The sequence below is a fragment of the Echiichthys vipera genome (genome assembly GCF_963691815.1).
Source record: "Echiichthys vipera genome assembly, chromosome: 8".
In the NCBI taxonomy this organism is placed as follows: domain Eukaryota; kingdom Metazoa; phylum Chordata; class Actinopteri; order Perciformes; family Trachinidae; genus Echiichthys; species Echiichthys vipera.
The window spans coordinates 20,225,579-20,249,635 of NC_139833.1; the positions used below are offsets into that span (position 1 = coordinate 20,225,579).

The 24,057-nt window shown below is 40.6% G+C and overlaps 1 protein-coding gene across 1 annotated transcript in view; it reads left to right on the forward strand.

Annotated features, from left to right (window-relative positions):
* The window catches only part of grik2 (glutamate receptor, ionotropic, kainate 2), a gene marked incomplete at its 3' end in the record, with an annotated part of 251,776 nt that overhangs the window by 33,141 nt on the left and 194,578 nt on the right, over window positions 1-24,057 (forward strand). The gene's annotated exons all lie outside the window — the stretch shown is intronic.

Here is a 24,057-nt window from a genome sequence, read left to right on the forward strand (position 1 = left end):
CACAGTGCTAACATTTCGAAAAGTATGCCAACATTTTATTCTGGCTATTGGGTTGCATATTTTCATTCACACATCCATTTAGGAGAGTGCAGTACCACTCTGCATTCTCTGCATAATGTTCGGCTTGCAGCGTTATGAGAGAATGAGTAACATTACATACACTATGTACTGTAAGTAGTAAACAGGAAAAAAATTAGTTTGACTCGAACTTCCATACAACACTATAACTTTTCGTCTGACTGTTACATTAAGTCAAGTGAAGGTGAACCCTGTAGTGGGCATGTGGTCTCTGAGGGAATTCTGATGGTGTCATAATATCATATACAGGCCATTTTGCATTGACTTTGCTTGTGCGGAACTTGTTTGACAAATGTTTTATAAGCATATGTCAGGGGTCATTGCTTTAGGATCTTTTGTGGAGGAGTGCACACACTCCATGTTGTTGAGTTGATTTTTTCACCATCATCTCCCAGCCGCTCTCTCTGACTCCGTCTCTCTACCTGTCTCTCTCTCTCAATTTTTCTTTCAATGCAATTCAATATGCTTTATTGGCATGAGTGTAATAAAGACAATATTGCCAAAGCCTCAAGTAATAATGACATTAAAAAGAAAATGAAAAAGGCACAATTCATAACATCAGGAAAACAATGAAAACTTTCTCCTCTCTCTCTCTCTCTCTCTCTCTCTCTCTCTCTCTCTCTCTCACTCTCTCTCTCTCTCTCTCTCTTCTCTCTCTCTCTCTCTCTCTCTCTCTCTCTCTCTCTCTCTCTCTCTCTCTCTCTCTGTTATTCAGTATCTTCCTGTCCGGACAAACACTTTACCGGAGCATCCAGCAGCCTAGACAATCGATGGCAAATGCCCATGGCTAAATCAAATTACTTCTGCTCGATTTGTAGCCGGGGACAAAAGAAAGAAGAGGAAAATATAAAAGAGTGTTATTTCCAGGGCATGTGGCCATCTTACAGTAAGAAGGGTTTCTTTTCTGTCTTTCTCAGTCTGGAAGGACGCACAGTGTTGAACTTCAAGATCAGTGCTGTGATCGTTGTGGCGTCTGGTGGTTCAACCGAGCTGATGAAGCAGTGGGTGTTCAATGCATTGTAGAAAGTTAATTTAAGTCTACACTTGTAGTCAGCACTAACAAATAAACTAGGGTGACTACTAAAGGCCTGTAAACATGAAGGGGTTGGAATTTGTATTCTAATGTTGCACATAGTAAATTCAACACTCACCAAAACATAATTTTTTTTACACTAATTTATTCCAAAAGCTTCAATTTTGTTGTTCTTTTGTTTGGGTGTTAAGTTTCTGTTATTGAAATTCAACACTTCGTGCAGGAGTTTCACATTAAAAGTAAGATTTTAGCGCAAAACATCTGTGCTGAGTTTCCATCCATGCTCAGGAAACAAACAGCAAATTAAAACTACCAGGAGTTAAATTGTGATTGAGAAGAGTATTTCTTTTGAAAAGGAACACACACAGCAGCACAGCAACTATAACATGATTGTTGTGTGAAAATGTAGGTAACATCATCCTGAATTTGCATTCAATAGCAAATTAAAACAAGAGCAGATCAGATATATAAATAATAAAATGTACTTAGTAAACCAGAAAAATGGTATAAAGCTGTTTTGTATGAAGGTAAACATGTATGCTAACAACGTGTAACTGTTGAAAAGAAGAGAGAATATTTTTAAACTAACCATATTTTGACTATTGATTGTACTATCAAAATTGATTGGTGTAGAGAAGAACAAGGAGATCTACCATTCCTTGATTACAAGTAATTTGCTTGGAAGTTTCATGATAAGAGCTATTTAATTTGACACTTAATATAAACAAATATGTTTTGAAACAAAAGCACAGGTGTTATTAATAATGTTAAGCCAAGACAGTGTGACAGTGAGTCAGCATGAACAATACCAAGACCCTGAAACTAAAGCTGCTAAATGGATTTCAACCATCATCCATTTGATTATTTACACCTGTGTTTTTCCTACTCGGGCATGTCAACAGGCTTTGAAAAAAAAGCCTATTAGATTATGATTTTGCTTGTTCAGATGGCCTGCTGTGCACTAACTTAAAAAGTTTTAGATTATGCTGATAATTTATTGTAATTCATTAATCGGATGTGCATCAATTGAGCATCTATTTTTTCTCTAATTCATATGAAATTACATAGTTCCCTGCAAGAAAAAAGAATTATTGGAAATTATACAGAAAATTGTTTGGAAATCACAGCCCTGTAAAATACAGCGTACCCTCTCTATATTTTTAATCTTTAAACCTTCTGCTGATCCCCCCCCCCCTTTTCTTGCATTTTGTCTGTTCTTGTTATCATATTGTTTTATCATTATTATATTCTGCACATTCCTTTACAGTAGTTTCTTTCTTTTCTACGCTTCTCACCCATGCCTCCAGGGCCACTTTGACAATACGTGATGCAGGTGTCAGGCTTGAGATACTAAGCTATCCATTTCTTTGTCTAATGGAGTTATGGCTGGCCTCTGTTGACCCTTAAACAGTTTGCGGTGGAGGCGGCGGCCACCGGCGGCAGCATTAGTGTGACATTCTCTCCTTGCCGCCTCTTTGTTCTCTGCCAGCTGATCTCATTTCATGGTGAAAAGCTGGATTTGACAAAGAAGAACATTTAATGCAGGGGACTGATTGATTTGCAGAGAGATCCGCCCGTGATCTCTAGCTGCTTTTTTTCTCAAGTTGGAACCATACAGGTAGTTTGCATTTGCTGCATCATGCCATCATTAAATAATTCATGGCAGTTGTATCTGAGATTTTTTGAAAGACTTGAAAGAAAAATCAGGCATTCCTGAAGAACATTCAAGAAGTGTTACACTATTTATCTATTTAAACCAGAGGAAGAGCACAGCTTTGACATCTTCTGCAAAGGTCAGCGGCCGCTTAAACCTTTCAAGGTCTGTGATAAAGTCAACAATACAATATCCACTGGAGTGTAAAGTGCCTCTGAGCAACAAAGGAAACCAGGAGTTAGTATCCTAAATGTTAAAAAAGCAAGGTTAACCTGCTTTAAACAAACTGTACATACAGTTACTGTTTATATTACACAGTCAATTTTCCAATTAGCAGTTAGGCAAACACACAGGTTTTAAACAGATCCACAGTTAATTCAGAATATTTATTTGGAAAACTGAAAGTTAGTGCACGTGAAATGTTGCCATCAATCCCTGAATGACCGGGAAAAATGTTTGCACACAACTACAGTAAGTATGGTTAGTCAAAGTTAGTCAGTTTGTTAACTGTGATGGACGCTTCAGCAGGCAGTTTGAATAATGATTTAAACTTGCCGGTTTTCTCTCCTAAATAATCTTAACTAATCTGTGTTTCCAACCTGCCTGATTGTCTGACTGCTTGTGTTTCTTGACCCATCTGAATTATTTTTTAGCGATTGTATCATGAAGAATCCTCATAAAAAAAAACCAACATTGGTCATTAACTAAAAAAGAAGAAGCTTTGGTTATGTTTTCAAAACAGGGATGTCTTGCAATCATGTACTAAATAAGTGTTGACTGAATAATTGTTATTGTAGCGACAGGATGAATGGATGGGTCAACAAAGCATGTGACCGTTATACAGTAGTCTTTTTTTGGCACCATACCAACAGTCAGTGTTGGTGTCCTTAACCATTCATTCATTCATCTTCAACCGCTTGTCCCTGTCGGGGTCGCGGGGGGGCTGGAGCCGATCCCAGCTGACATCGGGCGTGAGGCGGGGTACACCCTGGACAGGACGCCAGTCTATCGCAGGGCACATAGAGACGAACAGAGACAGACTATGATATTTCCCCTAGCTTTAGCAAAGTATTTTCTTTATTTCCCAAACCTAAACTAACCCTAACCATGAGAACAAGAAAAACTAATTTTTTGCTCAAGTCACTGACAAGCTGTCATGCTGATTTAGAATGACGTGTCAAAAAAAATGCCCATATAATTTGTCTTTAGAGGACGATTAAAGAACCATCTCTTTTGTCACATAGATTACAGGATTTGTTGAAACGCTATCGAAAGCTCTGGAAAAAGGCAAGAAAGTGGACCTTGAGTTGATAATATTTTGTCAAGAGACCCCCCCCAATGAGGGAAAGGGGGGTTTGGGGTGGATGACTGTGATCTCTTACTTTGCCTTTTAAGTGCTGTGGGAATTGAGAGATAAAGTCTAACTCAAAAAGCTTGGTGTCTATAATCCAGACGGAACGAAAAAGGTGACACAGAGACACTGAGAAGGAAAGGGATCAAGAGGGTAGGCGAGAAGAAGAAGAAGCTGCTCTCATCATCCCTCTCTCTTACCGTTCAGCAACTGTCATTACTGCAAAATGCCTGCCTGCTTCTTCCCAGCATAAAATAAAACACTGTTCCAGTGCTCAGATATCTACTGCTGTGGGAACTGTGCTGTTTTATAATGGAGAGTAGGCATATAAAGAAGAAGAGGCGGGAAAATAAAAAAGGCATTTACCAACTTTTAACATGAGACAGAGAAGAGAGAATGGCCTGCTTATAGTGCAGACTTTTAAAGGTTGATGTCAGTTATGGTATTGGAAGTTTTCAATGCCTGTCACAATTTTAGTGCTGAAATTAGTTTATTATTGAATTTTGTCATAGTGGAAATGTTTTTAACAATGTGCCAAGTATTACTATGATCAGATGATGATTACTCATTATCTCATGTAATTTATTATTTGTTCTATAAAATCTTAGTAAATAGTGAAACATGGTCATCACAATATCCAACAGCCCTTGTTGACATATTCAAAATGATCAACAGCCCAAAAGCTCAAGATATTCAATTCAGAAACTTGAGTTCTATGTGCATTAACAAATTGCTTTATCAAGTTATCGTTACACGTCCAGAAAAACACCAGAAATAAACATTTTTCTATTCTTACCCTGCTTTAACACTAAAGATGCAACCTTGACATTGGAGTAAAGCTATTATTTTTAATTGAGAGTGCGGCTGTGCTACTGGTCATCCCACAACTCTGTGCCTTTTTTTGGGTGGATAATAATGTTCTTTATCTACACCAGTCAGGCATTACACCTGGACAGTACAATAACTGCTGGAGCTTGTCACGCCGTGGTGAGGTTTGTCCTGTCTTTGGGTTTTTGTCTTGTGAATTTCCTGTTTTATTTTGAAAGATAAGTCTCCTCTCGTTTCAGGTCACTTGCCCTTCCTCTTGTGTCACCGGTCTGACGTCATTCCGTGATTCCTGATTGTTTCCACCTGTGGCTCCCCTTCCCTCATGTGTATAAAGTCTGTGTCTTCCCCTTTGTTCCGTGCCAGATTATTTCATACCTTTTGTCGTATGTATCCAGCGTTTTGTTCCATAGTCTTGTTCATGCTTTTGAATTCTTTGTTTCCACGTTCAGGTTTTTGTGTTCCTTGTTTTGGTCCAAGTAAGTTTTCCGTTTTTGAATTCTCTTGTGACATTGTTTTTTTTCCTCCTGGTTGGAGCGTCTTTATTTAATTAATTTTTTTTTTTCACTTTGTATTTGTTTATTCCTCCCGTACGGAGCGACTTTGTTTTGAGATTTATTTGTTAACTTTGCCTTTTGTTTTTTCCTCCTGTACGGAGCGTCTTTATTTTGTACTTTAGTTTTATTACTGACGACTTTTGTTTTCTTCCTCCTGTGCGGAGTGATTTTTTTGTTTGTGGCTTTTTTTTCTATGCCACATCCCTGTCGACAAGCTAATAAATTCAGTGTTGATCTGCGAACCTCCCCATCTGAGTCCTCTTTCCTGCCTTGGCCTGACAGAGCTGCTGTTGTGGGTCTTCAATTTTTCAAATATGCTGCTTTCCATGGGTTTTGAAAATTATACTTGTAACATGTTAAGTCTACGAACGGTTGATAAAGGTGTCCCCCAAAAAATCAACATTAGGACCCTGCTATTTACTTAATACATCAGTAATTATTTTTTAACTCAGTACTGCTTTATTATGCTGATGACACCATATTTTACACCATCAACTCTACTGCAAACCAGGATTTATCCAGGTGACAGTTTTACATTTTATAGGGGCATTAAAGCTTTTTAATGATGGGATATGGGGGCTATTACTACACCAATTTTATTGCAGAAAAGAATGGGTCATCCTCCAATTGAGAGATCGGCAGTTCGATCCCCAGCTTCCCCGGTCCGCATTTCGAAGTGTCCTCGGGCAAGACACTGAACCCAGAATTGCTCCCTGTGCTCTGCATGGGTGAATGTGGTGTGCATGCTTAGATTAGATTAGATGGTATGTAGCTCTCCACTGCCATCTGTGAAAGCGCCTTGAGTAGTCAGAAGACTAGAAAGGCGCTATATAAGAACAAGTCCATTTACCATTTACTTGGGAGAAATTGCAGTGTATATAGTCACTTGCTAGTTAGCTGTTTTGTAGAATAGGTAATGTTTTACATAATGGTCTTGGCCGTTTGGTATGAAAAGGGCTTTAGAGCCTTCTCAATAGGCTGAACATCTATAGCTTTTCTAAGACACAAGGTCATTACAATCAAAATGCTTCATCCTCTGAGTAAAAGAGAGTTAGAAAAAGAAAGCATATTCTCTCAGATTTGGCTATAGGCACAAACTTGGCATAATGACATTTCATTATGCCAATATGTTGGGAGCTGGATGCCTTGGATTTAGCAGGAAGTCTTATTAGCATAGCATTGGCTGCGGGACATTTGCCTCGCACTTGTTTAAAGGTAATAAAGAATCATCTGAAAGAGTGCATGCTGCGATCAGGCTACCATCTGTTACCTGCTAACCCTGACAATGAGGAAAAAGCTGGAAAGACTACACAGCGACACCGTGCTGTGTGTGTGTTCATATGTGAGCATTTGTTTTACAAATTATCTATTATCTCTTTTAAAAGTGTCTGACATTCTGATCACTCCTCACCGCTTTTTCTGTCTTCTTGTCTTCCTGTGCTGCTCCCCTCTCTCTGATTTACTGCTTCTATTGTTGTTGATAAATAGTGACTTTTAGACTTATATTAAAAATAAATTTGAGCATTTTCACGTCAGCACATCACACCTGATGCAATGATTTAGATCATTAAGGGACACAAATACTTTCCAGTCTTTTAAAGACTTGTGAATTCCCTTTACAGTGGGAAGACTTAATTGAATGAATACATTCATACACTATTTATTTCGTTTAAGGCATCACTCAGTGACGTTATTACATAGGCATCATGTTAACGCTATTGTGCATCTCCTGCCATGAACCATATGGCAGACAAACTTAGTGTCTAGCTGGTGGACAAAGAACATCAAGAGCCAGATATTTTTTACAGGAGTTTAGAAAAACCCTCACTGAATATTAGTGAGTTACTTAAGAAAGTGACGAAATATAAGAGGTTTCTGTTAATGTTGTTTGGGAGTTAGGGTCATTTGCAGATCATAGTGTATCTAAAGATGTAAAGTTTAGTCATAAAGGTAGCGCGATCATAGTGTATCTAAAGATGTAAGGCTTTGTCATAAGGGTAGCGCAAGAGCTAGGGATGCACTGATCTGATAAGCCATACATATCAGCATTGATTTGCCCCTTTGACACAGACAATCCACATTGAATACACCAGAGTGTTTTAATGCTCCCTCTTGTTGAAAGTATGGTAGTGTTACGTTATTCTTCAAATAGTTTTATCCCTCAGCACATAATAGTTTATGAGGTTTTTAGTGTATAATGTTGACATTTTGCTGTGATAGACTGCCGTCTTGTCCAGGGTGTACCCCGCCTCCCGCCAGATTTCAGCTAGGATCGGCTCCTGCCCCAACCGATCATTTCAGACTGATTTCCATTCTGGCCTCTTTGATGTTTTGTTGATCAAAGAACAAAAGGCCATCATTCTCTTGATTTGCTGTTTTCTTGATAATTCTCTATAGACCGAAACCGGATTTGCTGCGCAAACTGTTCTCTGGATATTTATTCATTGCTTTAGCAGTACTGCATTCAAAGAGCTCATCTGGAGTAGTTATGGATGGCATTTTGTTTTGCTTGGAGATAAGCATTTCATATTAAAAATGTGGCAATACAGTATTCATTTTCTTCAAGATTACCAGTATTGCACTGAATCTAATTTGTAATTTATCATAATAATAATTAGGATAAAAGAAAGCCTGCATTATTATTACAATAAATAGACCTCTAGGGATCTTACGATGCTTTGGCTAGTGGTCTATTGTTGTTTTTATATTTCGTAGGAAGTGTCCAATCTGTTGTGGAAAACAATAAGACTGTGAGATTAATTAACATGACATTTTAATTACCACAGGATTTTTTTTGTGTGATTCAGATCTATACCAGTCTCAACATAGAGGAAAGAAATGCGTTCCCCAGTATTTGCTTCGTTTAATCAACATACCCCAAAGACAATTGGGTATATCGAAGCTTGGCAGTAATTTTTATGGGGGAATAGATACTGGGTGGGTAGTGTTAGATTTTGTTCCTGTTTGCACTGTCTTCATCCTCGCCTGTCGTTATGGTAGATCCAATTAAACTTGGTGCAGACATGAGAAATGAGCAAAAATGAAATCAATACCATATTGAGTGTAAATTCTACCCTGCTCTATTTTGGTCTTCCTTTCAAACATGGCCGGCCGGCCACACACACACACACACACACACACACACACACACACACACACACACACACACACACACACACACACACACACACACACACACACACACATACACAGCAGTGAGACTGTTAGTTAACAGAGGCTGGTATCGGGGCAGTGAGGTGGTGAATATTGATGCCAGCAGTATTGATTGAGGACCTGTAGAGTTTGTCTTCTTTTATCCAGCAAGCCTTCCGCCTGTCCAGCAGACTTTATGGAGCATCCTGTGTATGCCTGGCTGCACATTATGAGAGGTGTGGGGGAGGCCCATTAAAATTACTGGAGAAACACACTTATATACACAGCACAGTTCAATCATGGCAAGACACTGCGTAACACTGATGTTACAGCATATAATGAGCCACAACTGGCTCACTCCTCATCATATAAACCCTAACTGAGACAGATACTATATCAAGCTCTTTGTTACCATAAGTAACCACTAGGACCTAGAAACCAATAAACCAATAATATCTGCCATGCAAACCCAGCAATTCAGTTACTAAATAGTAATTACTAGCAGCATGCCTTTGTGAATGACAACATATGGTCTGACAGTCAATGAGTTGGTCCAACAATATGTCTCTATATCACTGTTCTTGTCTGGCGATAGGCTAGATAGTCCAGTGAATCCTCCACAGAAGAGGTTATGCGATTCCCTCCATCTGCTCAAAACGTATTAGTCTGTAGCCAACATATCTCAAAAGCTAATGGCTGGATTAGCATTACATGTATTCAGCAACACTCCCAACAGGAGAACACCTACTGATTTGGACTCTATCATCCTGCCTGGAGCACTACCATCTGGCCAATATTGATTGGCAAAACTGGTACAACTAACGGCCAAAATACAGGGGTGCGTAAGTGGCATGACATGGCGGCCGTTGCATGCTCGAGGCGGTGAAGCTGTTACATGGACCACGAAGCTTGCACAGGTGCTGCGCGGCCCCAACTGTATTTTTACGTGACTCGTCCATTTTTTACTCTCCACGCGCGACCCTTCAATGGATAAAAACTACATAGAACTGTGTAAAAATATGAGTACAATTAGTTGAAAAATAATTAAGATAGATACCTAATTTTACCAGAGGTAATTTGAAGCAGCAGACCAACACTGTGTGTGTAAAATAATAATATCCATGATCCCTCCAAAGACTTCTAAAATATGCATAACTAACTGTCTTTTCACTTGCTGGAGGCCGCCACATGCTTTTGACAGCGTCTGTGTAGCAGGTAAAACACCCTGCTGTACCATGGCTACATACAGTGCACTGCTTCTGTTTCCTGCGATCTTGGTTGTAACCGTCTACCTAACAACCAAACAAACTAACAGGAGATTATTACTGAGTGCTTCTTGATGCCTAAAGATGCAGTTTACAAATCGATTGTCTCCAATAGTTTCTCTGTACCACAAATGTCCTCCCAGCTTGCTGTTGATGCTCTGAAACTCAACTGCGAACTGTATTGAACTGTGGGAATCAGGATATGGAGTGTTGAGATGGGCACCGACAGCTGGCTTGATATAGAACCATTTTTATTTGAAGACACAACAAATTTAGTTGCTGCTAATTGTTGGACACACCCCAGTAGTTTCTGGCCATGCTACTGCAGTTTTCAGGATTTTAGAACTGCTCCATTGTGAAGTGCTGTTTGTGGCTCTGTGGGTTGGAAGCCTCTGGATGTTTGAAGCCTTACATAACACCACCATTCAGCATTAAGTGGCACTTATTCAGATTAGTGCAGCGCTCGGCTGAATCACCTGTTTTCACAACACCAGTACCCACTGAGTAGAGAGCATCTAGGCTTGCCTTGCCAAACAGGATTTACATTATTAGCTGTGATCTTAATGGCCATGACACAGCCTTTTAACGTATGTATAGATGTTTAAGTATATCAGGAATTAAGTGTTTGTGTGTGCCAATTAAGGATGTAATGATAATATGCATTAACTTAGTAGTAGTCATAGTAGTATTTACTTGAAAAAGGCAACTGGAATCTCTGGAATAGCTAATTTCCCTGTTCATGACCACTGTACAGGTGGTGAATTTGCAGAAAATTCACACGTTTAAATTATATTAAGGCTTAAATGTATGAATAAATCAGGGCTGGCCATATTGAGTGACAGGTGGGTACCATCACAGACGGCAACAAGACTGTAGGTTTTATTCGGCCTCACTCCAACTCTCAACAATGTGAAGACTACGTTCATATTTCATACATCCTATGGTATATATCTATAATATACATATTATTCATTCAAGTTCCTGTTTGTAGTGTTCTAAGCATTGTGAAATTGAATAAACGTAGTAGCAATGGAAGATGGAGAAAACACACACACACACACACACACACACACACACACACACACACACACACACACACACACACACACACACACACTTACACCTGCACCTACCTCCATCACCCAGGAGTGCAGGCTTTATTTGCAGGCTTGCCTGGTTAATGTTTTGCTTCCACGTTTGCAGTTCCTCCGGCTGGTGAACAGGAAAAAAAGTGTAACTGGTAATAAAATGGTTGAGCCTGTAATTACTTCCTGAATTATTATAAGTGCCTAATGTTGTTGATGGTGCTGCCTCCCTCTGCACACCCTCAGGCTTAGAACTGAAACCACCAGAGCAAGGACATCACATGCATATTTTCCCCTCATGTTAAATACAGACAATCAACACCTGCTCAAAGTATTGATCAGATGCCAATCTTGTCCCTTAACACAAGCATTTGACAATTTACTTAATAATTTATTTTGCTTATTGGTGTTCTCTGGTAGTGCTGCTGAGAATAAAATGGATCCCTTCTGGTTTCAACACTGCTCGGGGAGTTAAAACTACAATCTGCTGTGTTCAGAGTACATGGAGCACTTTGTTACTTTTGGGTTAGAATAAGGGGTGTAGGTTTGACATTCATAAATATTTATATTGAGCCGGGAAATCACCCATGCTTTTTATTTTAAGAAATGTCAGTGTAACACAAACTAGAAAAGCTATATGCCCTGCTGTATTATTATTGCACTATTACAATAACCCTTATTACATTTACTTTTATTTATAGAGAGCTGACATGATAATGTTGTATTTGCATCTTTGATTGATGTTCAGTTTGGGCCTTAAGAGAAAATAAAAATTACAAATTGAATGCAAAGTGAATAAGATTATTAAATTAAAAGATTTATTTTAAGAAAAAAATATGGAGTTGAAGGTGCAGTACTTAATCCAGTAGTGCCTGCCTCCTAACATTATTTTTAGCAGCTGGACAGTCAGACGACACTGTTCAGAGAGATTTTAGACTGTAAATCAAACTGACACTGTAGTGAACTGAAGATGTAGGGGAGCAAACATAGATATGTTTTACCCTTGGTTGTAAATGATGATAGTGTGTATAAATCTGGATGTAGGACTGCAATAGCAAAAGCTTCCCAACTACTGTAATATAGAGGCTGCATTTCTCCAATAATTTTGCTTTAGGTCACACACAGGAAATGGTCTCCACAAAAGAATCGATTCCTTTCATAACTGAAATTGTTCCAAAAATGGACAGTTATTTACAGTCATTTTGTTGTTTTCCAAGGGGCTGATGTAATATACATGCAAGATACAGTAGATTTCTAGAGTGTATCCACGATGTCACAGTATTTTTTGTTTTTTCACACATTTCATAACTAAATTGTCCAACTTCGCTCGTCCTCTATTTCGTTCTTGTGTGTGTGTGGGTGCAACTCATATCGGATTTACCAAGCAGAGAAGAGACGAGTGTGCACAAGACTCAGACCCCAGCATTCCACAAACCCCCACTGGTCAAAATTACTTAGACAAGCATGTTTTCTTGGATATTAAGTATTGAAGACAATTATATTCTTTACTCAACCTTCATCACTCCCCTCCTCTTCCCTCCCCCATCACCACATGCTCTTTGTTTCCTTCTCTTTCCCTCTGTTCTATTCTGTCAAAAAGGAAAAGCACATGACTGTTCCTCTGCTGAAGGGGCTGTTTAACTCAACAAGAACAAAGAGCAGCAGTCTTGACTGCGTTGTGTCACACAACTCTCATGCCGATTATTTTTACCTCCTCTATTTATAATCTTTCCTCTGTCCTACATATGTCTTAGACAACTCCCCTGGGAGGTCTTTGTCACTATAAAGCCGGTTGCTCTCTTTCTGTCTGCACCTTGTGATTAGGTCGAAGAACACAGCGCCAAAATGACTAAAAACAATATTTCTCATTCTTTTATGTGTTAAATGGAAGACCAATAAAGCTGGTTCAGTTAGCTAATTTGTATGCACCGATTTAAAAGTGACTAAAATTAAAATAAAACCCAGATGTTATTGGGCTATGAAGGAAATTCAAGTTTTTTATGACAACTGGCTTTGATGTTTTTATTATTTCAAAATCATTTATTTGATATCGGGATGGTTTTGATCAACCTCAGGAGAATTAGCCTGTAAATCCTACCTCCCCCTGTCTGACAGGTGTGCAAGGTTTGGGTTGGCCTTTGTGCTATATATATACTATATCTTCAAAGTGTGGTTAGGTTTTGGCACATAAATGACTTGTTCAGGGTTATAGAAACATTAAGGTTTGGGTTAAAATACTGGAAATACTTTGAGGTTAAAAGAAGCCACTTGGTTAAGGCAGACAATTATGGTAATGGAGTATATAAATAAAAATTGACTGTTGAAATGGGTAACAAACAAAAGCATTTGTTGCTCTCATTTTCCTTCAGTAGACAGTAAAATTGAATTGATGATTAAGTTTGTTTGTGAAATGGTCGTAAAAAATTGAGGGGTTCTTTAGGGGCTTTGACTGTCAGTCCAAAAACAGTATCGGCCTCAGTCATAGTTAGATGCTGGTTAACTCACATACAGCATGACGTGTGTGCTTGGTTTGGCATGTTAAGATCAGTACAGATGAGAAAACCCATTGAGATGTGTTGAAGGCTCTGTTTGAGTGGATTGTGAAGGGGGGTGCCTGCCTGCTGGCTGCTTTCTTTGTGTGGCCTCCATTCAGCTAGTGGCCCTGTCCCTGTGCTCTGTATCTTTCCATTGTTGAACTGCCCCTTCTTCACCTGGTAATCCCCCCTGCCTGTACCTGCTCCCACAAGGAGCTCTGCAACGTCTGCCTGCAGGCTTGGCTGGCTCTGATTACACTACCTGTGGATCTCCATGCCACATTCTCCTCACACCATTTGAGTTGTCTACATTTCACAGAGAAGGTGAGAAATATTTTCCACCATATTCCCACCTCTAGCAATATAAGTTTACACTCCGCTTACAGCTTCGCACACATTCTTTTTGGGAACAGTGTGAAGGAAAGCGAGGCGGTTGGAGTGTGGTGGGTCCATGCGGTGGTGTCATGGAAAGCAGTGGTGGTGTTAGTGTGGAGTGTGCGTGGGAACACTACATTGGACCCCAGCAGGTGTTGTTATTGCTGGTGTCTCATGTGGGACGCGGAGATATTTTCATGCAAATTGTACGGTTGTACTTTACAGTGAAAGATAATGTATATGACATAGAAATTGAAACTAATAGACAGATGGTGACCATAGGTATGCTCTTGTTCTGTGGCTAGAACAAAAGCACTTTGATTAAGGCTAAGGGAAGATAGCTGTTTTGGTTCAATGTTGTATCTTGTGTTTGAAGTTACTATTAACATTCTCAATAAACATCCAGGAATTATTGCAACATTGGGCAGTAGCAAACTTCAAACAGAATTACTAGTTTAACTACAATTCTCAGTAGCGTGGTGGTAGGATCACTGTTTTCTGGATCAAATAGCTTTTCAGGAGCTACACGCTTTAATTTATTTAATCAATTAGGGCAGTAGTGCCCACACAAGCTCAATATGCTTAAGCAAATTTACTATGTTTTTTTTTGTTCATGCCACATTTTTCTATGGGATATAGCTTCATTGTAGTAAAGCTTAACTAGAGTAACTGGTAGCTTAGCGAACAACACTTTCCAATAGTGAGGCTTCATTTTGTTGTTTAAAGAAACCCAGCAGGGCTGGCATTAGGGATGTCTATGGTTAATCAACAAGAATATTTTTTTACCTCTTATGCATGTGCTTTTTATTTGCATATACATTCCACTAACAGCGTTGTTAGCTAGCAGTCTGAGGTAAAGGGTGCTTTGAGGTGTGGCTTGCCACTAATGCTATGTTTCCACTACCCACAGGTGAGATATTGCGTTTTAGCTCAATGATTCAAAATGAATGTGGCAATGATTCATTAATATGAAAATACTACACACTAGACATAGACACTAACACTCTAAACAACTGAAATCTCTCAAATAATTAAACTAGTATGAACTTCAAGGGAGAGTGTTAATATGATTTAATGATGTAAATGCTGTTTCAGTGTGAATCTAGGATAAAAGTCAAGTAAACATTGAGTACATTTCCACTTTGTTGTGATGTGGTGTTGGCACAACTCTGTTTTGGTGAGTTAGCATTATAATATGACTTGTAAATACTCCCTCAACCACCACCATAATTATCAGCGGCCAGAAATAAACAACTGCAAAATGCAAAACATGTGCAACACACGATAAAACCACACTCACACAAACATGCACATATTCCCTAGTTACATGGCAGATGGCTCTGTATTCCAGATAACTGCAGCCAGAGGTACAAGTCTCTCAAACAGGGAACAATTTCCACTAAATGCATGGTCATGATTGAAATAAATAAGCTCCATTATGCATAAAAGGGAAAATGATTACCTGCTTTTAAAAGCCTTTATGAATATTCATAAAATGTTTCTGTCACCACTTATTCCCCTTCCCTTTTCAGGAACAGCTAATAGAAAAGCCCTGTTCCCTCTCACTGTTTAAACCGTGCATATTTTAATTCTTTGTCTTTACGTTAAAACAAAATTTAACCTTTGATTGCTTACTGAATTTTAATTTCTCATGGTCTGTTTTGGATGCTTTTATGCCTTTCGTATGATTTTATGTGAGCCTGACTGTGTGTCTGTGTGAGTGTCTTTTAGTTTAAAGGGGCCTGCAGGCATGAGGATGTGTAGGACAGCTTTTCCCTCCCTGTAGCTGTGATTGTCAGAGTAAGTTAAAGGCAGAGGGTCCAATGTTCCTGTGGCTTTAAGGACAGCGTGATCTGGCAGTGGAGAGATGAAAAGATAGAGGTAACTCTTCCACCCATCTGAGGGGATTTTCCCTTCATCATGATCACTCCAAATGAAACCATTATCTCAACATTTCTGCCCCAGGCACTCTCACTCTGACTATTTTACTCTTTCCTTCTTTTGCACACACACATTCACACCATATCATCTCTGCGCCCCTGAACTTTTTCCTCTCTTTGGAGCGTTTTTTTTTGGAGATGTGAAGGGAAGATGAAAGATGGAAGGTGACAGCAGCAGAGAGATGGTGGATGGTGGGAATGGAGGAGGGGGAGTAAAGGGGTTGAGGTGTCAGGGGAGGAGGAACCAGCAGGGAGGGAAGTGTCAGAGACGGAGGAGACAGTGGTGGTGGTGGTGTGTGTGTGTGTGTGTGTCTGTGTGTGTGTGTGTGTCTGTGTGTGTGTGTGTGTGACTGGAGGTGACTCCTAATTCAACCAGGGAATGCTGAGATTTGGTTTGCTTGTCATAACAGATGCCTCAGCCTGCCCAGAGGGAAAGCTGTTCTCCACCTGCCGTGATTCAGTTTGAAATGTCTCTTAATGTATTAGTCGGCCATAATGGATCCCATGGCTCATACCTGCAGACATGTCTGCCTTTTATCTCCACACACACACACTGCAGCTACCCACCAACCCTCAAAGAGGGAAGGGAGTAAAAAAGGAGGAAAAGGAACGACAGAGTGAACGAGACAGCGCAGTGACCATGGTGGTAACGGTGAATAATGGCATGGCCGCAGGACTGAAACAAATCACCTGTAGATGATTCTATTATGTGCAGACACAGAGGAGCTATTCACCACTGTTTGCTGCTGTGAAGCTTGCTGAGAAGCTGTTCACTCAGGACACAACCAATGAAATGAGAATTTAATTATGTTTATCATTGGGTAGTAGACATCAGTGCAGAGAAATATTTCTTTGATGATTAGATTAGAAATGATCTGGATGTGGTTTTGACCTGGGTGAAAACACTTCCGGAGCAGATACATCCGAAAGTATTCAGGGACTTCTATGGTTGTGATGTCTGAGGGCGCACTCACACTGTCTCACACTGTCCTTCCGCACCGCGACCCGGGCTTTAGGGTACTTGTCCCCCCGTCCCTCTCCCCCCGCGCCCCAGCCCCGTTTGTACTCACACTGCCTGGGCCTCGACCAATGCTTCTTGCTGTCCATATGTCATCACGCCGTAACACGTCACACGCATTGATCGCGTGTGTGGCTTTGTTTACAAATCTTTCGGTAGACCTCGGAGTTTTTGTGCGTCTTGTCGACTGTTTTTGAATATTTTCATCCGACCAAATCTGCAGTAAACACTCCACCTCCACATCACACCAACGTGAACCTTTCACCGCCATTGTTGTTGTTGTTAAATGTCCGCGCATGGTCCGTCCTTCTATTTTCTATGTCCGAACAGGCGCACATACTGCTACCGCCTTAGGGCTCGTGCTCGTGCTCGTGCTCGTACACGTGCGCACGCTCGTGCTCGTACATGTGCAAACGGCTCTGCTAAAGCCCATAACTGCGGCCAGCGGGCCGTCCACGGCCCGCTGGCCGCAGTTATGGGCGGAGCGGGTGCACTCACACTGCTTAAACGTACTAGGCTTTAGCTGAAAAAACAGTTTTGTCCCGGGACAGAAAGACAGTGTGATTGCGCCCTGAAAGAACTATATCAAACTATGGCTTGTTGATGATGATTTCCTCCTTATCATGTAAATTATTAAAAAAAATAGCATTTCAGTAAATTGTTAAATTAAAGAGTTGAACTAAATTATTTATTATTTAATCGACCTTTTTGGTCAAGGAACACATTTCTGACTTCCCCTCCCCATGGGAACAAAACTGCAGTTAAATACAAATGAGGAATTTATTTAAAATATTATGCAAAAAAATAATTACTAATCACACAAAAAGAACATTAAAAAAACACTCATAAGGAAGAAGAGAGGATCCACCTATGTTGAATTGCACCATGTTTGTAACAATAAAAATGATCTTTACTTACATAGCACCTTTCACAACATAAAATGCAGCTCAAGAATTTTATTTTATCTTTGTTTAATTTGGGGAAATTCTCACTCATTCACTTTACAATGCTGAGAGGCAATTTATCAGAGGATTTAGGGTATCACTCAGAGTGTTTACATGCAGTTTAAAAACCTGATTATATTCGGGGTAAAGGCATATCCTGGGTCCTGTTTCACAAAGCAGGTTTAGTGAAAACTCTGAGTCTGTTAACCCTGAAATGAGGGAAACTCTGAGTTTTCCGTTTCACAAAGGGAGGTAACTCAAACCAGAGACAGAGGGGTAACTCTAGCCTGTTTCACAAAGAGAGGTAACTTAACCTCTTGGTCAGTTACCATGGTAACATGCTCTCTGAAACTAACCTGGTCGGGACCAGGTTTTTCTCAGAAAACCTTGAGTTTCTCTCTGTCTCCGCCCTCTTTCAGCCACACACGGTGTTTGATTTCCTCATTCATTCAGTCAGCACGCGAGTTTTGGCGTAGTATAGTTCCGTCTGTTTTTTCAGAAAATCATTGCAAACATCAGACATTATAAGTTTTATTAGGTGGTGACTATTTCACTACCATGGCATGTCCTTTTGATAACGATCCCGTGGATGAAGGTGCAGAATTAGTGCGCAGAGAATTAAATATTCGTCGGGAGATGATTATAAGACTATTGATTATAGATGTGCTTGCATGTCCAGACATTTATCTTTTTGAGCGGTACCGTTTCATATCCCAGCAGATATTCTGTGTTACGCTGCGTTTTTTTGCAAACGGGAGTTTCTGTATACAACGTATAAAAATCATTTAGTAGGCCTACATTAGAAGTTATATTAAGTGGTGACTATTTCACTACCATGGCATGTCCTTTTGATAACGATCCCGTGGATGAAGCTGACGTATTACCGCAAAGAGAATTAAATATTCGTCGGGAGATGATTATCAGACCGCGCATAGACGTCCTTAATATACTGCAGCCATAATTACAAAATGAATGAAATGGATCTTTTGAGCAAGTTGAATGTATTTGACTCAGCGTTTCCTAAATATAATCCCAGCTTTTCTTGCAATTCATAGGTTCAAAAGTGTGTTTTTAATGTGGTTACCTGTGTATAAACTACTCCTATAGGTGGAAACAACAGCCTTCTGATCCAGAATATTACCTATAATGCGAGGGGGTCCATTTCACGGCAGGGAAACACCGTTTCATGTCACTGTCCATCTCATCCCTCCTTACATTTCCAACATTAGCAACCAGTAATGCTCTTATATCACAGCAGATATTGTGTGTTGCGCTGCTTTTTTTGCAACATATAAAACAGCCACTTACGGTAATATTTACTTTACCATGTAAAACCTGTTCAAAATGAGGCGTCACCATGAGATTTTGCCGATGTTTTACCTGTTTGAACAATGTTTTTATGTTTCATCTTAAGCTGCTGCCCAGTGCGCTTCTCTCCCGTGGGAATGCACTTAAATTAAATAAATTAATAGACTCCCACTCAAGCAGTTCCCCCTGTGATATTACTGTGATTGCAACAGGACTACATTTAAACTTATGCACTGACCCGAGCAGCGATGTTCTCCCACGCTGTCTCCCTCTCTTTTGCTGCTGCAGCGGTGTAAACCTGTTCAAACTCACCGTATGAGCGCATTAATATTTCCAGTTGCAGCTGTAGCATAGCCCTCCGCTTCCCGGTTGCCATGGTGACTCGTCGAATCAGGGCTCCATTGATGCTGTCTTTTTTTACTTGTGGTGCACGCGCTTAACTCCAGGTCAAACTACTCTGAGTTGATCAACCTAACGCAAATCTGCTGTTCTCGAACCGAAAACTCAGAGTTTCCTATCTCAGAGTAGATCAACTCAGAGTTCAGGGTTAGAGTTTTTTGAACCTGCTTTGTGAAACGGACCCCTGGTTTCTTAAACACCATGTAAACACCATACCCCGGATAAAATCGGCGTTTTCATACCCCGGTTTAAAGACCTAGAGAACACCTTCAGTTCCCCGATTATTCATGCATGTAAACAGCGTTCTTGGATCAGGTTTCTTGTCTGCGCATACTCCCCACTCGGCGGCAGTGGCTTTTGACCTGTAAATAGAATAAACCAGGAAGCAAAAGTGCCCAAAACAATGTGAAAAAAACAACAATACAGTGTTACCTTTAAACCGAGGGAGGACTTCGCAACGGCAAGTAACATTACTACCAAGAAGACCCATTTCGGTCTTAATTCTGTCCAAAAATCAGCCGTTTGTGATTTTTGTTAAAGGTGATCAGGAAAAAAAGCTGTATTCAGTCCAGCTGTATGTGAGCAGAGAGCCACCTAGTGTAGGAGGTCAGGTTAGTCCGTCATTTTCCAATTCAACCGCTGCTCATGTATACGAGGGGCACTCCAATAATCCAAACATTCCCTAAACCGGGGTAAGGCCATTTTCGGGTTACTGATGTGCATGTACAGTAAATGCACTGACTATCATCTGGCACTATGGATCAATGTAACAGGGTTTCATCAGCATAAAAATGGAAATTCACTCCATGATCACAAATCATGTTTTCAAGTTGAAGCATATACAGACAAAACAGTAATGGACCAATAATTGGACCCTGTGGAATACCAAATAGGAAGTCATGCTTGTCTGAAACATGGTCATGAGGGCTGAGGTTAACAATTTTCTTCATGCTAGTGAAGTATGTATTAAGCCAGTAGAGTAGTTTCTGAGAGGCAAGATGGATGAAGGGAGGGAAGGCTTACAGGAGGCTCTGTCACTGGTGCGCCAATACATCCATGCCCAAGGGAGAATCATCTCTGTAGAGGTGACAGTGAGCTGTGTCTGTGGAGGCCAAGAGATCACCTATGGCTGTACTAAAGAGGTCCCAGATTCCGCTTACCACCTCTTAATGCAGCTTCCATTCTCTGTGGAAGGATCCCTCTCTGGAGAGATGATCCATTGTTTCGCCTGACTAGACACCTGTCTTGTTCATGTAAGCTGCTGCCACAATTATGTCTGTTTTCACCAGCACATGGTAGTTCTTCTGCTCTGGCAGTAAGTGTTAGAGTGAACAGCCTAAAAGAGTGGAGGCCTGCTATCCAGACTGATGTGCTGTATGTGCTAACCAAGGCCCATGCCACTGACTGCTGATGTCTTTGCCCTTGTGGATGGCTCCCTAGACTACCAGAGAAACTTTTGATGACCCAGGACTCAGGACTTCATCTATGCCCCTTGTAAAAATGCAGAAGGGTAGTGATATGTGAAATGGGAGAAACAAACTCTGCCCTTGAAGGCAAATCTGAGGTAGTGCCTGTGTCCCTTCATTATTGGCATCTGAGAATATGCATTCTCTAAGTGGGTTATGGGATGGCCTCACTCCCACCCGCAGCTGTTATGCCAGCTTGTGCTGGTAAAAAGCTAGAATAGCACCAGTATTAACTAGTTGTCCCTGGCTTGCCACAGCACCATGCACTATGGTGATCATGACATCCATCATTTTAGTGGTTCCTGCTTGGGCAGCCCAAGACAGACTTGGCACAGCACACTACACCTGATCCATGGGAGGTAATTGTCCAGTGCAAACCCTGTCTGGACCATGAACAAGCTGCTTGAATTTTAGAAAACATTACATTTCAATAACAGTTTGAGTGATCATGATTCAGTCCTTTATAGAGGTTTGTGGACCACTGAATGCCAGACAGTTCAATTTGAAAGGACGATATAATTGGTAATTCTTGTAGGTACTTTAGGTTAATTGGATCAAAAGTGTGATTATCCAATGAAATATTTGAAAAAGAAAATTAATAAAGAAAAATTACTAAAAATGAATGACTTTAATTCATTAAAAACTTCACACGGAGAACCAATTAAATGTAGGACCTTGACTCACGTTCAGATTATGAGATTGATTATTCTCAATAAACTTATCGTTAATCAAGTAAATATTAGCTATTACCAATAATTAGCAAAGATAATAATAAAAATTACTCCAGTTAAACCAGAGTTCCTTGGGGCACCACTGTCATAGACGGAGTGACAACTAATATGAAAGTATCTTTAAATATATTAAACTACTAACTACGGGTTGAACATCGATAAATTTAATAATTTAATCAGTTGAAGGATTTGAAAGTTCTTTTCTTAGTAGAGGCTGGCTCATTCATCTTTGTGTAATATTAAATAAACAGACATATGGTAAACACAAACATTTATTAGCACATTAATAAATGCAACAAGCAAAACACAATAAACTAACTAAAGCTAACAGCAAATGTGTTTGTGTGTGCGTGTGTGTGTGTGTGTGTGTGTGTGTGTGTGTGTGTGTGTGTGTGTGTGTGTGTGTGTGAAACAAAGAGGAGAGGTGTGAGCTTGGACCCTGCAGGGATGGTGTGAACATTTAAGTAACACAAAGCCAGCAGGCTGAAGACCTTAGACGTTATAATCAGTTTATAACAAAGTTACAGTTCTATCTAGCCGTTCATACAGTCCTATAACATGTAGTAATGCCCAGTTGGTGATTAGTTACCAGTCCATGAGATGGGAGATAAGCTGCGTTGCTTGATGCCAGTGGCTGGTCCTTGTGACGGAAGCTTGTTGAAGAAAGGTTTTTGTTCTGGTTGTTGCTCTTAGGGCGCACTCACACTGTCCTTCTGTCCCGGGACAAAACCGTTTTTTCAGCTAAAGCCTAGTACGTTTAAGCAGTGTGAGTGCACCCGTTCTGCGCATAACTGCGGACAGCGGGCCGTCCACGGCCCACTTGAAAGAGGTGGGCTTTAGCAGAGTTGTTTGCATATGTACGAGCACGAGCGTGCGCATGTGTACGAGCACGAGCACGAGCCCTACGGCGGTAGCAGTATGTGCGCCTGTTCGATATAGAAAATAGAAGGACGGACCATGCGCGGACATTTAACAACAACATCAATGGCGGTGAAAGGTTCACGTTGGTGTGATGCGGAGGTGGAGTGTTTACTGCAGATTTGGTCGGATGAAAAGATTCAAAAACAGTCGACAAGACGCACAAAAACTCTGAGGTCTACGGAAAGATTTGTAAAGAAAGCCACACACACGCGATCAATGCGTGTGACGTGTGGCGTGATGATGTATGGACAGCAAGAAGCATTGGCCGAGGCCCAGGCAGTGTGAGTACAAACGGGGCTGGGGCGCGGGGGGAGAGGGAGGGGGGACAAGTACCCTAAAGCCCGGGTCGCGGTGCGGAAGGGCAGTGTGAGTGCGCCCTTAAACAAAAGAGGACTCAGATCGTTCTTTGTTCTGCTCAGTTGAGTTGGTAACCGGTTGGTTAACCTTTGCTGGTGATCCTACACAATACAGCAATCCCTGGATCCAGGAGAGCGTCGAGTTGAGTGCAAGAGGAGAGTCCAAGAGAGAGAGAGAGATGAAGTTGTTGTCCTACAGTTTTAAAGACACCGATGATGTCATCACCAGAGGTCAGGTCAGCCAATGAACTAACAGTTTGGGGGTCCCTTGAAGAATTCACACCTGTGGGGGAGAGTGCATGGCAGCATGCACTCAAGGACAAAGGCTCCCAGGCTTTGGGCCTAGTTGTTCCTTTTTTGTCTGAGTAGGCTGAGGCCTTCTCATAATCAAACTGAAAGTTCACGTTAATCCAAAAATGAACAATCATCTTTGGGATGCCGGTTGCACCTACATTCTTATTTAGAAGAAAGTGAAATTAAATTTAAAGACAAGAGTGAAGCAACAATTTACAGTTACATACAACATCCAAAAGTGCTTCTGTACAGAAACATGGTCTAATTACATAATGACAGATCCATTTAGCCACAGATTCTTAGATAATTTCTCTTCAAATGTTTATTTTGAAAAGAGATAGATTAATTCATTTCAATAAACATACAAAAACAAAATTGTACATGGTCTATGTTGGATTTGCTTTGTGTTTAACCCAGTGAAAGCTGATACAGCTGTGTACACACCATAAGTATAGGATGCATTTTGAAAGTGATGCTTGAGTGAACAAGGAAGTCCTATTCCCCAACTGAGGATTTCACTGTCCTCACAGTTTTACAAGGGCGGAGCTGAGACGCAAAGGAAGAGAAGTAAGGGAAATGGAAACGCAAAAGATAATGGGATAAACCCAATGTACTGTGTGGTTGGCAAGCTGCAATGAAAGGGGAAAAATGTCATGATTTGTAGTAAGGCGGACCCAAACACAGGACACTGACAAGGATGCAGATGAAGGCTAAAAGGTTTATTGCAAGGTAAAAAGGAAATGGAATAAGGGAGCGGGATAGCTGGCTGT